Genomic DNA, 12,899 nt, shown 5'->3' with positions numbered 1-12,899 from the left:
ATTCATTCAATTCCCATTTTATATTGTGAGGTTTTTTCTTTTACATATTTAAATGTAAGACCTTCCATTTATCTCTATGAAATTTAATCTTATTAGATTCAACCCAATACTCTAGCCTGTCAAATTCATTTTGAATCCTATCATCCACTGTTTTATCTATTCATTGTAGCTGTTTATAATCATTATATCATGTATACCTTTATCCAAATAATTAATAAAAATCTTCAACAGCCCAGAGCCAAGTATAGATCTCAATAATATTCCACCTAAGAATTCCTGCAATGTTAACATTGAACCATCAACAAGTACTCTTTGAGTCTAGCCATTCAAACAGCTCTAGTGTCATCTGATTTTCTTATCATTTAACTGAGATAGTTTCAATTTAATCTACAAGAACAGAATGATATGTATTATTAAAAACTTTGCTAAAACTAAGCTATATCCACAAAATTCCCCAAACCACAAATTTAGTAATACTGTCCAAAAAAAAATTAGTCGAGAATAACTTGTTCTTGATTAAACCATGATGGATTTTTGAAATTATTCCTTCCCTTTCTAAATATATACCAATATTTTACATGTTTTACACTAGAATTTTCTAGTCAAGTTCACTAGAGTCTGTTCTCTTACCTTTTTTTTTTTAATCGGAATACCATTCGCTAATCTTCAATCGTGTATTACCTGTCCCTTAGGAAACAACGTCTAAGCCAGTTTTTGTTAATGTGTTAACTAGTTAGCCAGATAAGACAAAATCTTCACAAATTAAAGTACTTGTTTTTCCAATTGCATCTAAGGAAGATTTTGTGCAATTCCAAGTGTCACATTTAAAGAAGTAAATGATGGGGCATATTCAATAAGGGTGAGTAGGGTAATTAGCCTTGAGGTCAGATTGAAGAAGATTGGCTAAAGCAACCAGGGATATTTAGACTGGATGGCGGGAGGGGTATGGATTAGAAGAGATATGGTAACTGTCTTCAAGCATTTGAAGGGGTTTTAATAGAAAGAAGGATTTGACAAGGAACTTGACTGATTGACTCCAGAGAGAAATAGGATCAATGAAGAGAAGTTGAAAAGAAGGAAATTTGGACTTGATGCTGGAAAATAAAATTCCCTAACCATTTGAGATATCCTGAAGTAGAACACACTGCTTCATAAGGTAGTGAGTTCCTCTTCAGTAGATGGAAGAAAAAACTGGGTGACCCCTTTTTAGGCATGATATACAGATATTGTTACTTAGGTAGAAGTTGGACTTAATAGCTTCTGAAGTTCCTTCCAATTTTGTGGATCTATGATGCTCTGAGTGGACCTCTACCATAATTTCCAAGCATAGCATAAGGCTGGTGGTATGGTCCAGGAAGCATTCAAGTACCCCTTAAATTACTCTTCTTAGAAAGTCATCTCTTTTGACTATAATTGCTGTCAGTCATGTTTGCTTTTGGAGTTCTTTCCTAAGATGCTTCAGAGGCTTGCTCATTTGAGAAAAAAAAAAATCTAAGTTTTACCCTGTTGGGCATTCCAAATCCTACAGCTCAGAATATTGTTTAATTGTCCATTCTATTTTCTAAATAAGCTCAAATTTGGTCTTTGGAGACAACTGAAAAGGTCCAGTAATGTTTGTCTTTCTTCTTTGAGTAGAAATTTTTCTTTTTTAAATAAAATTGATTTCTTTAGTGTTGTGCTAAGTTCAATTACATATATATATATACATATATATATATACATATATATATATACACACATATATATATATATATGAAATCAATTGAAAGATGTTCAATGGATTTTCTGATGCCAGTATCTTATTTTTTCTTTCTTTTTTTTTAACACCCTACAAGTGCTTGAGGATCTCAGATTGTGTGATGTAAGTAAGACCTTCCAGTAAGTAAAGAGTTTCTATTAAAAACAGCAGTTAGAAAGAGAACAGGACGGAGAATCAGACAATTTGAGTTCTTTTCTTGGTTTTGCTACTAACTCACTTCACAATCCTGACAAGTCTTTTCACCTCTCTGGGCCTTAGTAGGTGTTATTATTGTTTCATTTATAAAATAAAGGAGTTGGACTAGATGATTGAGAAAGTCTCCTTCAGCTCCAAAAGTCTAAGATTCTTGTGAAAATAGAACAGGATGAAACAAATGAAGTGACCAGATTTTAGTGTTCTTAACTTTTTCAGTGTCATAGATCCCTTTGGCAGAAAGGTGAAGTTGGTGGACCCCTTGGCAGAATCATGCATTCAAATGCATAAATTAAAATACAGAGGATAACAAAAGAAACAAAATGCATTGAAAACATATATACAAAATAATGATTTCACCAACTCTAGGATAAAAACCCTTGGACTGTATATTCTCTGTTTTCTATTTCTGCTCCCAATCCTCTGATCCTATGAGTTTAACTGTCAAAGAAATTAGTTGTATGTGAGAGTATTTTGTAAACCACAAAAGTGCTATTGGAAATGCAAGGTTATCAGTTGGGGGGGGGGGAAAGGTACATTATTGAGCATTGAAAAATTGTGGGAGTAATGGAATGTCCACAACCTGGAGGTATTCTTGAAAACAGGCTCAGTACATAGATATCTGGGATGAAATTGGTACAATCCTTGGGGGAGTCAGGGCAAAAATTAGATAACCCTCTGGTTCCTTTCCAACCTTAAAATCTAGGATTACATACGTTCAGCACGATCTCCTATGTTGTTTTAAATGACTGCATTCCTATAATGAGTTTCAATTTCTTCCTTTCCTAAAGGGAGTGCGTAAAGGTTGGAAGTTCGACTTTCATTTACACACACAATTTAGGCTGAATCTTCTTCCTATAGCTCTATGAGATTTGAGGAGAAATGTTCTCCCATGTGTTGCAGATAAAATTGACTCCACTTGGTCAATATGAATTTAGACCACTGGAAAAATGAGTGCTTTTTATCCATTAGCCTGTATGGGTCCAGAAGTAATTCTGGTAGTATAATGCATCAATTCGGTATCTATTAGGGTAATTTTGTACATATTATTTCCTCAGCAGACCAAGTCTTCTGCAAATTTTACTGGAGAGCTTCTTTTCAGAGGATTATTTTTTTTCTCTTTACCCATTCATTACAAAACCAGCCTTGCTTTCCTATAGGTTCCCCTCTAGACTGTTAGTCTGACTCCTTGGTTAAATTGTGAGCTCAGGAGATTCCCAGCTCAGTGTATATAATAGTCTTTGAAGTAAGGTGAAAGGAAAAAAGAAATGAGAGTGTCAGAATCCTGACATCCCAGTTCCACTGCAGCCTAGATTTGTGACATTGGGTAAATAAATTCCCCTCACTGACCCTTGGCTTTGTGTCTTATAAAAAATAGAGGTCATGGGTTTTATGACATCTAAGGTCGTCCCTTTTCAGTTCTAACATCATCTACAAATATGTTTTCATATGATACTAAAAGCTACAATTCCAAAAACAAATTCCACTGTAGTTTTGAGGATTTAGTGGAAAGAGGAAAGAACTGGAGGCAGAAAACTCAGGTTCAGTTCCAAACTCTGCTACCTACTACTTATGTAATCTTAAACAAATCACTTTGACAATAAAGGATGTGCTGGAGTCAGTTAATGCACAGTTGAGAGATCTGACTGTAAAATTTTCTACATGAGCATTCAATATTCAGAAGTTGGCAAATACTACAACTCAGGGCTTGGTTTATTGTTTTATTGTCTACTCTAGACATAAGAAAGTGATGGGGATAATGTTAATAACATGAAATGATCTTTAAAAGTGTGATGTGAGTATTTTTAGAGACAGGTGTTAAATATTTATCAACACATATCTGTGCAAAAGTTGCCTTGGATTTCAGTTTCTTCACCTGAAAATAAGGTGGTTGGCCTAGGTGACTTCTCCAAAACCTTTCCAATTTAAATTATTATTACAGAATCACAGACTATGACAGTGGGATCTCAGTGGTCATTTATTCTAACTCTTGACTTAAAGAAATCCCCTTAAAATTGATCTTATTGTCATATTCATTAAGATGAAAAGAAGTCACCAAGATGGTCTTCATCAATTATTGTGATCTATGATTGCATATCAGTAGTAGAAATATTATTAATTTTCAATATGTCTTTGTTGAGTAATTTCAATTGCATCTGAATCTCTGTGACCCCATTTGGTGTTTTTCTAGGTAAAGATACTGGGCTTTCCTTCCCCATAACAATTTACAGCTTAGAAACTAAGGCAAACAGGGTTAAATGATTTGCCAAGGCTCACATAGCTAATGTCTGAGGCTGGATTTAAACTTAGATCCTCCTGACTCCAGGGCCAGTGTTCTATCTACTGAGCCACCTAGCTGACCTATTTTTTTTAAGTATACAGTCATGAAATAGCATACCTGAATATACCAGCATCTAGTTTCTATTCTGCCATGCCTACATGTTAAATCAACTCCATTAAGCTGATTTATAACTGACTAGCTAATAACTAGTTAATGCATTGAAAATGTTTAAAACACTCTTTAAAAGAGAGACACAAACTTTGTTGTTTTTCAGTTGTTTTTCAGTCATGTCCAACTCTTTCTGAACCCATTTGGGTTTGGGTTTTTTTTTTTTTTGGCACAAATACTGCAGTGGTTTGCTATTTCCTTCTCCATTTTATGGAGATGAAGAAACTGAAGCAAACAGGGTTATGTGACTTGCCCAGGGCCAGATTGGAACTCAGGAAGATGAGTCTTCCTGATGGTAAGCCCAGCACCCTCTCTATCTAGATGTCCCTGGTACAGCCTTAACACCCAGGGAATAAACAGTGCTGTTAGTACGGTAGTACTCCTATTGAAAATGATGTAAAGTCCCTACCTTGCAATACATTGTGATTAAACTATGCCTTCCTGCCTGGAAGTTACTTGTCTTTGGTTGGCCGACACAAAGTATTTACCAACTTTTCCTAACATATAAGTTGTTAGGGATTGAGTAGGAAATTTTCATGGAAGAATGCTAAGGAGTCAAGTATGAGATGCATGTACAAGTAACTGTAGGGGCAGTGGGTAAGGCTGTGGATTAGAGTGCCACACCTATAATCAGGAAGACTCATCTTCCTGAGTCCAAATCTGGCCTCAGACACCTACTAGTTGTATGACCATGGCTAAATCACTTAACCTTGTTTGCCTCAGTTCTTCATCCACAAAATGAACTTGAAAAGGAAATGGCAAAGCACTCCAGTATTTTTGCCATGAAAATCACAAATAGACTTGTGAAAATTAGAGAAAGACTGAAATGACTAACTAACAACAAAAAGTAATTATATTTTTAAGGCTGGTAATTTGCACAAGGCTTTGCTCATTGGTAGAGAGGATTCTGACTGATCACCTAGAAATTATTTGAAAGAAAGAGAAGGCATAAGGGCTTGAGAAAGGGAGGTATGTTCTTGCTTCTTGTTTCCAAAAAGGACATGGTTTGAGATCCTCTTTGGAGAAAAATCCAAGGAGAAAAAGCATAGACTTGAAAAGCAAACATGTAGGGGAAAGTAGTCCAACCCCCACGTGCTACTGATTTCCAATTTGCCTCCCAAGATACTTCAGGGAATGTCCCTTTTGGGTAAGATAAGGGACTTTCAGTTGAGCTATCTTCCTAAATAAAAGAGCTCATTACCTGTGTGCATTCTCTGTTAGGTTTTTATCTTTTATCTGCATAACTTATTTGATTTCTATTTGCTATCTACTTGTTAAATGGGTTATTTGCTATTCACTACTTTTTATAGCCTTTGGGGTAACTAGCAACTTGGAAGAAGGAGCTAATCTTCAGATATCAACCACACTTCTTCCCCTTCAATGGACAGAGACAAAGAAGCAGCTTGAATTTAAAAGTCATTTTCCCTAGATGAATAATATTTAGATGAGGCAGATAGATATCTCATAGGAGAACAGAATTGCCTGCCTTATTGCTTCTTCTCCACCTTCCCACTAGGCAGAAATTAGTCCCTCTTGAAGAGTATGGGTGATATTCCCTGGACATATTTTGAAACAACCCAGAGACCCTCATTTATAAAACCCCTGTAGATATGCATAATCTACATGGGCAACACAAATATTTTGCCAGTCCTACAAATATGATTTGGGAAACATTAAAATTCAAACTATGGAAATTCTGGAATAGCTATCATTGATGTGAAGAAATTAAAAACTACTTATTTCTATGATGCTATCAAAGAAAGCAAGGATTTATTAAAAAAAATAGTTCATAGGTTATATAATGCAGTGGAAAGCCTGCTGGATTCTTAGTTGACACTTGGGTTCAGAGACTTCCAACTAGCTACCAATAAGACCCCGATCTTATCACTCAACCCCCCTGGTTCTCCCTTTTGTCATCTGTAAAATGAGTAGACAAAATTAGATAACCTTAGTAATTTCTTTTTTAAATTTTGTTTTTATTTCTTAGATTCATTTCAATGAAAATTATTTTATTCTAATTTTAATTGAGGGGGAGGAAGGGGATAAATAATCTCTGTGTGTATACATTTGTCCTCTCAGCAGAATCAGAAAACTCCAAACAGTCAAGTTCAGCTATCTTTGAACATTTCTTAATTCTTCTTAGAGTTGGGAATGTACCAGGTGAGAGAGACGAAAGTAGCTCAGAGGTAGATAATCCACAATGTGGATAATTGGAATTTGTCATATCTCCTCCACTTATTTAAACTGTATTACAAACATTCAGATCATTATGTGGAGGTTATCTTAGCTACAAGAGCATAGATTTAAACCTCATAGGGACCTTAAACCTCATCCAGTTCTTGTCATTCTGAAGATGAAGCACTAAGGCCCAGAAAACTTAAGTGACTTATTTAGATAATAATAGCTACCAATTATATAGCACTCTAAGACTGGAAAAGCACTTATCATGTGCTATTTCATTTGATACAGTTAATAAATTTAATTCAATTCCATTCAGTGAACATTTATTAAGGGGCTTTTATGTGCTGAGCATTGTGCTAAGTACTAAAGATATAAAAAAGAAAAAAAAAAGACAGTCCCTGACTTCAAGAAACTTAGAATCTAAACAGAGAAGACAATATACAAAAGGAAGCTGAAAATGGGCAGGGTGGGAAGGGGGAGAACTAGGAGGTATCCATCTTGGAAGACTAATGTTCATGGAGTTGAAACCAAGCAGGGTTACTGATGGAAGATGAAAAGTTATCTAAAATATTCTGAGCCCTCTATAAAGGAAGACTTTGTTCTGCCCTCTAGCGCATGGGAGGGAATTTACCCCAGGAGCTAAGTGCCCCCATTTTACAGTGATAAGACTGAGAAGATAAGTGTCTTGCCTGTGATCAAATATCTCACAAGTGTTTAAAGCAGGATTGGAACTCAGGTTTTCTTGATTCCAAGTCCAACTTTTTATCCACTATGCCACCTAACTGCTTCAATGTGTATGTGTGCATGTATATATAAATATGCACATGTGTATATACATACATATATATGCACTGTAATAGTTACTGATACAATAGAGTTGGAATAGGTCTATATCTCTCTGTATGTATGCATGTGTGTGTGTCTGTAAAAATGTTCTTTAGCAGATAAGTAAATTGAAAGCAAACCTCAGAATCATAAAAGCATGGATTCAAGGCCTTCCCAAAACATATGATGGCTTTATTATACTAGTCAAGTGCATTAATATATTATTCCTTTAGATTATACTCTATGACTTTAGATTCCAGAACGGACACCAAATTACAATGGTAAAGGTTGTTTCCTTACTGGGAGTGTCATATACCAAAAAAATTTCTGGCCTTATGCAAAAAATCTCTCTCTCTCTCTCTCTCTCTCTCTCTCTCTCTCTCTCTCTCTCTCTATCTCTGTCTCTGTCTCTTTCCTTCCCTCTCCCTCACTTCCTTGCTCCCTTCTTCCCTCTCTCTCTGTCTCTCTCTTTCTGTCTCTCTCTCTGTCTCTCTCTTCCCCTCTCTTAACATTTATTCAAATTATTGCATGGATTTTTAAATGAGAATATATTTTTCATCAGTTATAGATTCTTTAGATGCTATACTACTATTTTACCATCTTCCCAAAAATACCAAAGATATTTCTGAAGTGTGACTCTCCTACCCCACAGTAGTTTTTTTGTTGGCATTACTTCTTTCTCTGAAATATTACTTTAACTGTGATTATAGCAAATCTCATAACTGAGTCAAATAAAGCTAGTTTGAAGCTCAAATGAGATATTGTAGGAAAACAACATCAGAGACTTAATAGATGATACCTGGAGTTGTTAAAATAAACCAAAAAAAGAAAGAAGGAAGGAAAGAAATATGTCATCTTCCAGCATAGGGAGGAAAAAGCATTATACAACTCTACATGCTTTACTGTGGAAGAGATTTAACCCAAAATTCCAAATACTAAAGGACATTATTGCCATACAACCAATTGTGATTCCTTATTTCTTGAATCTTTTCTAGATTCACAAGAACAAGTATTTTTCCATTTCTGATTTGTTCTGTGAGATTTCCAAAGAGATATTTTGTTCTCCCAGGTTGTAGGCATTAAAGAACTAAAGACCACGTGCTTGAATAACAAACAAAATAACAAAAAAAAGTGTAAGTGAATTATATTATTAATTAATAAAACAAAAAACCTAATGCTATGCCTCCATGTTCTCTGCATTCAGTCACTTTTGACTGGCATACTCTACCTAGTTAGCATTAGTCAGTTCCTTCTATTTTAAGACTATTAATGGAAAAATATAATCCAAAACCTCAGAGAGAACCCACATAAGAAGGTAGTCTGATATAATGGAAAACACTGGATTTGAAATAAAAATATCTTGGTTCAGAACCTGCCTTTGCCCTTTACTACCTGATGACTAGACTATGGACCAATTATTTAACTGTTTTCGGCTTCAATTTCCCTTTATGTAAAATTATTAGCCTGGTCTAGTTGAACTCTAAGGCACATTCTATTCCTAAATCCTGTGATCATAAGTCATCAAATCCAACATGATCACAGAATCTCAGAGAAGTTTAAGGGCCCTCATAACCCACTCTTTTCCAAGAACGCCTTTCACAAGACCCTATCAAGTGTTAATTCAACTTTAACTTTTGAACTTCAAGTAAGGAAGTGGAGTAGAATCTACAACTTTCTAAAGCAACCCATTCCATTTTCAGATAATTATAACTGTGATTTGTAATTTTTTTTCTTTGCAACCACCACTCATTGTTCTTATTACTTTAAAATGAAGCCAAACAAGAAATCTAATCCCCTTTTCCATCAGATATCCCTTTAAATATTTAAAGATGTCTATACATCTTCCTTAATTTTTTTATTCTATGTAGGTATATATGTATTTATTTTGACTTTCTTTGTTTCCCCAGACCTTAGTACCATGACAAGCATATAGTAGGAACTAAACTACAAAAGCAACTATTGGTAAAGTTGGGATTGTTGTTGAAATTCAGTTATTTAGTTGTATCCAACTCTTCATGACTCCACTGACCATCGCATTGTCAGGTCCTTCAATCCTCCACTATCTCCCAGTCTATTAAAGTTCAAATTCATTGTTTCCATGACACTATCTATTCATTTAGTCCTATGCCATCCCCTTTTCCTTTTGCTTTCAATCTTTCCCAACATCAGGATCTTTTCCAAACCTCTCTTCTCATCATGGGGCCAAAATATTGAAGATTCAGTTTTCAATATGTGACCTTCCAGTGAACAGTCTAAATTAATTTCTATAAGTATTGATTTGATTTGGTCTCTGATTTGATCTGATTTGATCTCCCTACTGCCCAAGGACTCTCAGAATCTTCTGCAGCACCACAATTTGAAAGCATTGATTCTGTGGCACTCAGCATTTTTTATAGTTCAACTCTAGCAGCCACTCATTGCTACTGAAAAAACCATGGTTTTGACTGTCAGCAAGGTGATATCTCTGCTTTTTAGTATGTTGTGCAGATTTTTCATAGATTTCCTCCTAAATATCAAGCATCTTTCAATTTCATGACTATAGTCACCATGTAGAGTAATCTTTGAGCCCAAGAATATAAAATCTGACACAGTTTCTATTTCTTCTCCCTCTTTTTGCCAGAAAGGGATGCGTTCAATTGCCAAGATCTTAGGAATATTTTTATGTTAAGTTTCAAGCTAGCTTTTACACTCATCTCTTTTACCCTCATCAAAAGTTTTCTTAATTCTTCACTTCCTGCCATTGGAGTGCTATCATCTGCATATCTGAGATTGTTGATATTTTTCCCAGAAGTCTTCATTCTATCTTTTGATTCATCTTGACTAGAATTTCCCATGATGTATTTTGCATATAATTTAAATAACGTGACAATATGCATCCTTGTCATACTCTTTTTCCACTCTTAAACCAATCAGTCATTTTAGATTCAATTCTGTTGCTTCTTGACCTGCATACAAGTTCCTCAGAAGACAAGTAAGATGATCTGGCACTCCTATCTCTCTAAAGATTTGTCATACTTTGTTGGGATCCACACAAAGACCTTAGTATAGTCAATGAAGCAGAGGTAGATTTTTTTTTCTGGAACTTCCTTGCTTTCTCCACAATATAGCAAATGTTGGCAATTTAGTCTGTAGTTCCTCTGACTCTTTGCCATCTAGTTCTTTACAGCTTCAAATTTCCTTTTATTACCAGACATAATCCACAGCTGTGCTTCCTTTCAGCTTTGCTCCATCCACTTAATTAATGCTGGAGCCACTTGTATCTGCCCTCTGCTCTTCTGCTCCATTCTTCTACAGAGAGCATATTGGATACCTTCTGACTTGAGGAACTCATCTTCTTCTGTCATCTCATGTACCATTTTAATACAGTCAAGTGGGTTTTCTTTGCAAGATACTGGGAGTGATTTACCATTTCCTTCACCAATGGATCACCTGTTGTCAGAACTATCTGTTGTCATCTCTCCATCTTGGATAACCCTGCACAGCATAACTCATAGTTTCATTGAGCTGCACAAGCCCTCTGCCACAGGAAGAAAGTGATCCTGTAGGGGACAGTCAGGATTAACCCTTCTAATTGATGACTTTCTCAACAGCAGTGCCCTAATGGGCTACATAAATGCAAGCATTCTACCCTAATGACTCAGAGCCACATGAAGGTAGAATAATTTTTCAAAATCTATGCCACTGAAGTATAAATTAAAACTCAGTCTACCAAGCTGGAAAGACGTTGAGTTCTCTCCTAACAAATCATTCTGTTTGCTTTCTTTGGATCAGCCTAACTTAGTAGAAAAAGTCTCATAGTTCTAAGAAAGTTGTCCAAAAGATAATTTTTCATCCATAATGGTCTATGAAACGAAATCTGATTCAGTCTGATACACTCCAACTCAATCAAACTTTATTAAGCACTGTATCTCTATATCTATCTATCTATCTATCTATCTATCTATCTATCTATCTATCTATCTATCTATCCATACAGACATACACACACATACACACACACACACATACGGCATTGTGCTGGGTACTGAGGAAAGAGAAAAAGAAGAAAAACCGCTCTGTTGCTAATGAAGTTTTAAGGATATAATCTATAAACTAATACAAGATTAGTTGAGAAAACAAAGAGTACTCTTAAAGAAACTTCTTATAGGAAATGATACTGGAGTCAAGTCTTTGTAAAAAAAAAAACTTAAAGATTTTAAGAGTCATATGTGACAAGGGAGTGCACTTATGAGATATGGGACAGACTGAAAAGACAAAGATAGGAGATTGAATATCACATTCAGAGAATAGAAATAAGCCATTTAACTGGATTATAAACTACATCAAAAAAGTGATATAAAACAAGTTAGGACAGATAAATCTAGATCTGGACTGTAATGGTCCTTAAAAACAAAAGAAAACAAAAAACAAGTTTTATTTTGTCTTTCAGGCAATAGGGAGGGAACAACTGAAGATATTTTGCGCAGAGGATTGGCACCATCATATATATGCATTAGGAAGACTATATTGGCAACTATATAAAGGAAGAATTTTAGATGAAAAAAACTGGAAACAAAGGAGCTCGATAACGATGCTCTTGCAATAATCTAGGAGAGGTGTTGTGGGCCTGAACCTGAGTGGCATCTATCTGAAAGTGTGATTATATAAGTTATGTTGTGGAAGTATAATCAAAAAGACTTGCTAAATAATTGGGTATTATGGGTGAACAATATTGGAGACAGAAGAGTCAAGTATAACTCTAAAGTTGTATACTAGTGTTACTGGAAAGATAACATTATCCTTAGCAGACTGAAGTTTGGATGACATAAAGGGTTTTTTTTTTTGGGGGGGGGGATATAACAGCAAGCACCCTAGCACACCCAGGATGGCAGCTAACACAGGTTCTTTGATCTGCTTTTCTAAAGGAAAGCAACTTGAAAGGGGGTCAACAATCTTTAATTAAACATATACATATACTTGTATATATACAGATATACACATGCATACACATATACATGTCTATACATATATATATTCACTTAGTTCAGGGGAAAAAGTCAGCACTCTGAGCTTCAGAAAGTACAAACAGAAATTACAAGCAGACAAAAAATACAGAGAAAATAACAAAGTGCAACAGACCAATAGACAGGACTTCTAACTGTCTGACCATTATGTACATACATAATTAGTTACCAAAGAGAGGAGCACCAACATCTGGGTTTTCAAAGCTGGGGACTCAACAGATACCCTGAATCTTATCTGGTCAAATCACACAACTCTTCCCATAAGTGAGCCCCCAAGCAAAACCTTACCTCAGAATGTGTGTGTGTGTGTGTGTGTGTGTGTGTGTGTGTGTGTGTGGTGTGTGGTGTGTGTGTGTGTGTGTGTGTGTATGTATAATGACCCACTGCCTAATTACAAAGTAACTAAAGGTGTGGGCCTTTCTGAAAAACAAGCCACTCTCCAATCAAGCTGCTCCTGATGGGTTCCACTTGAGGTCCATTAAGAGGCAGA

This window comes from Petaurus breviceps, unplaced genomic scaffold (genome assembly GCF_028583685.1).
Source record: "Petaurus breviceps papuanus isolate PSGF00001 unplaced genomic scaffold, PetGlider_PUasm1.0 90145, whole genome shotgun sequence".
Taxonomy (NCBI): domain Eukaryota; kingdom Metazoa; phylum Chordata; class Mammalia; order Diprotodontia; family Petauridae; genus Petaurus; species Petaurus breviceps.
Note: the sequence above shows the minus strand (reverse complement) of the source record.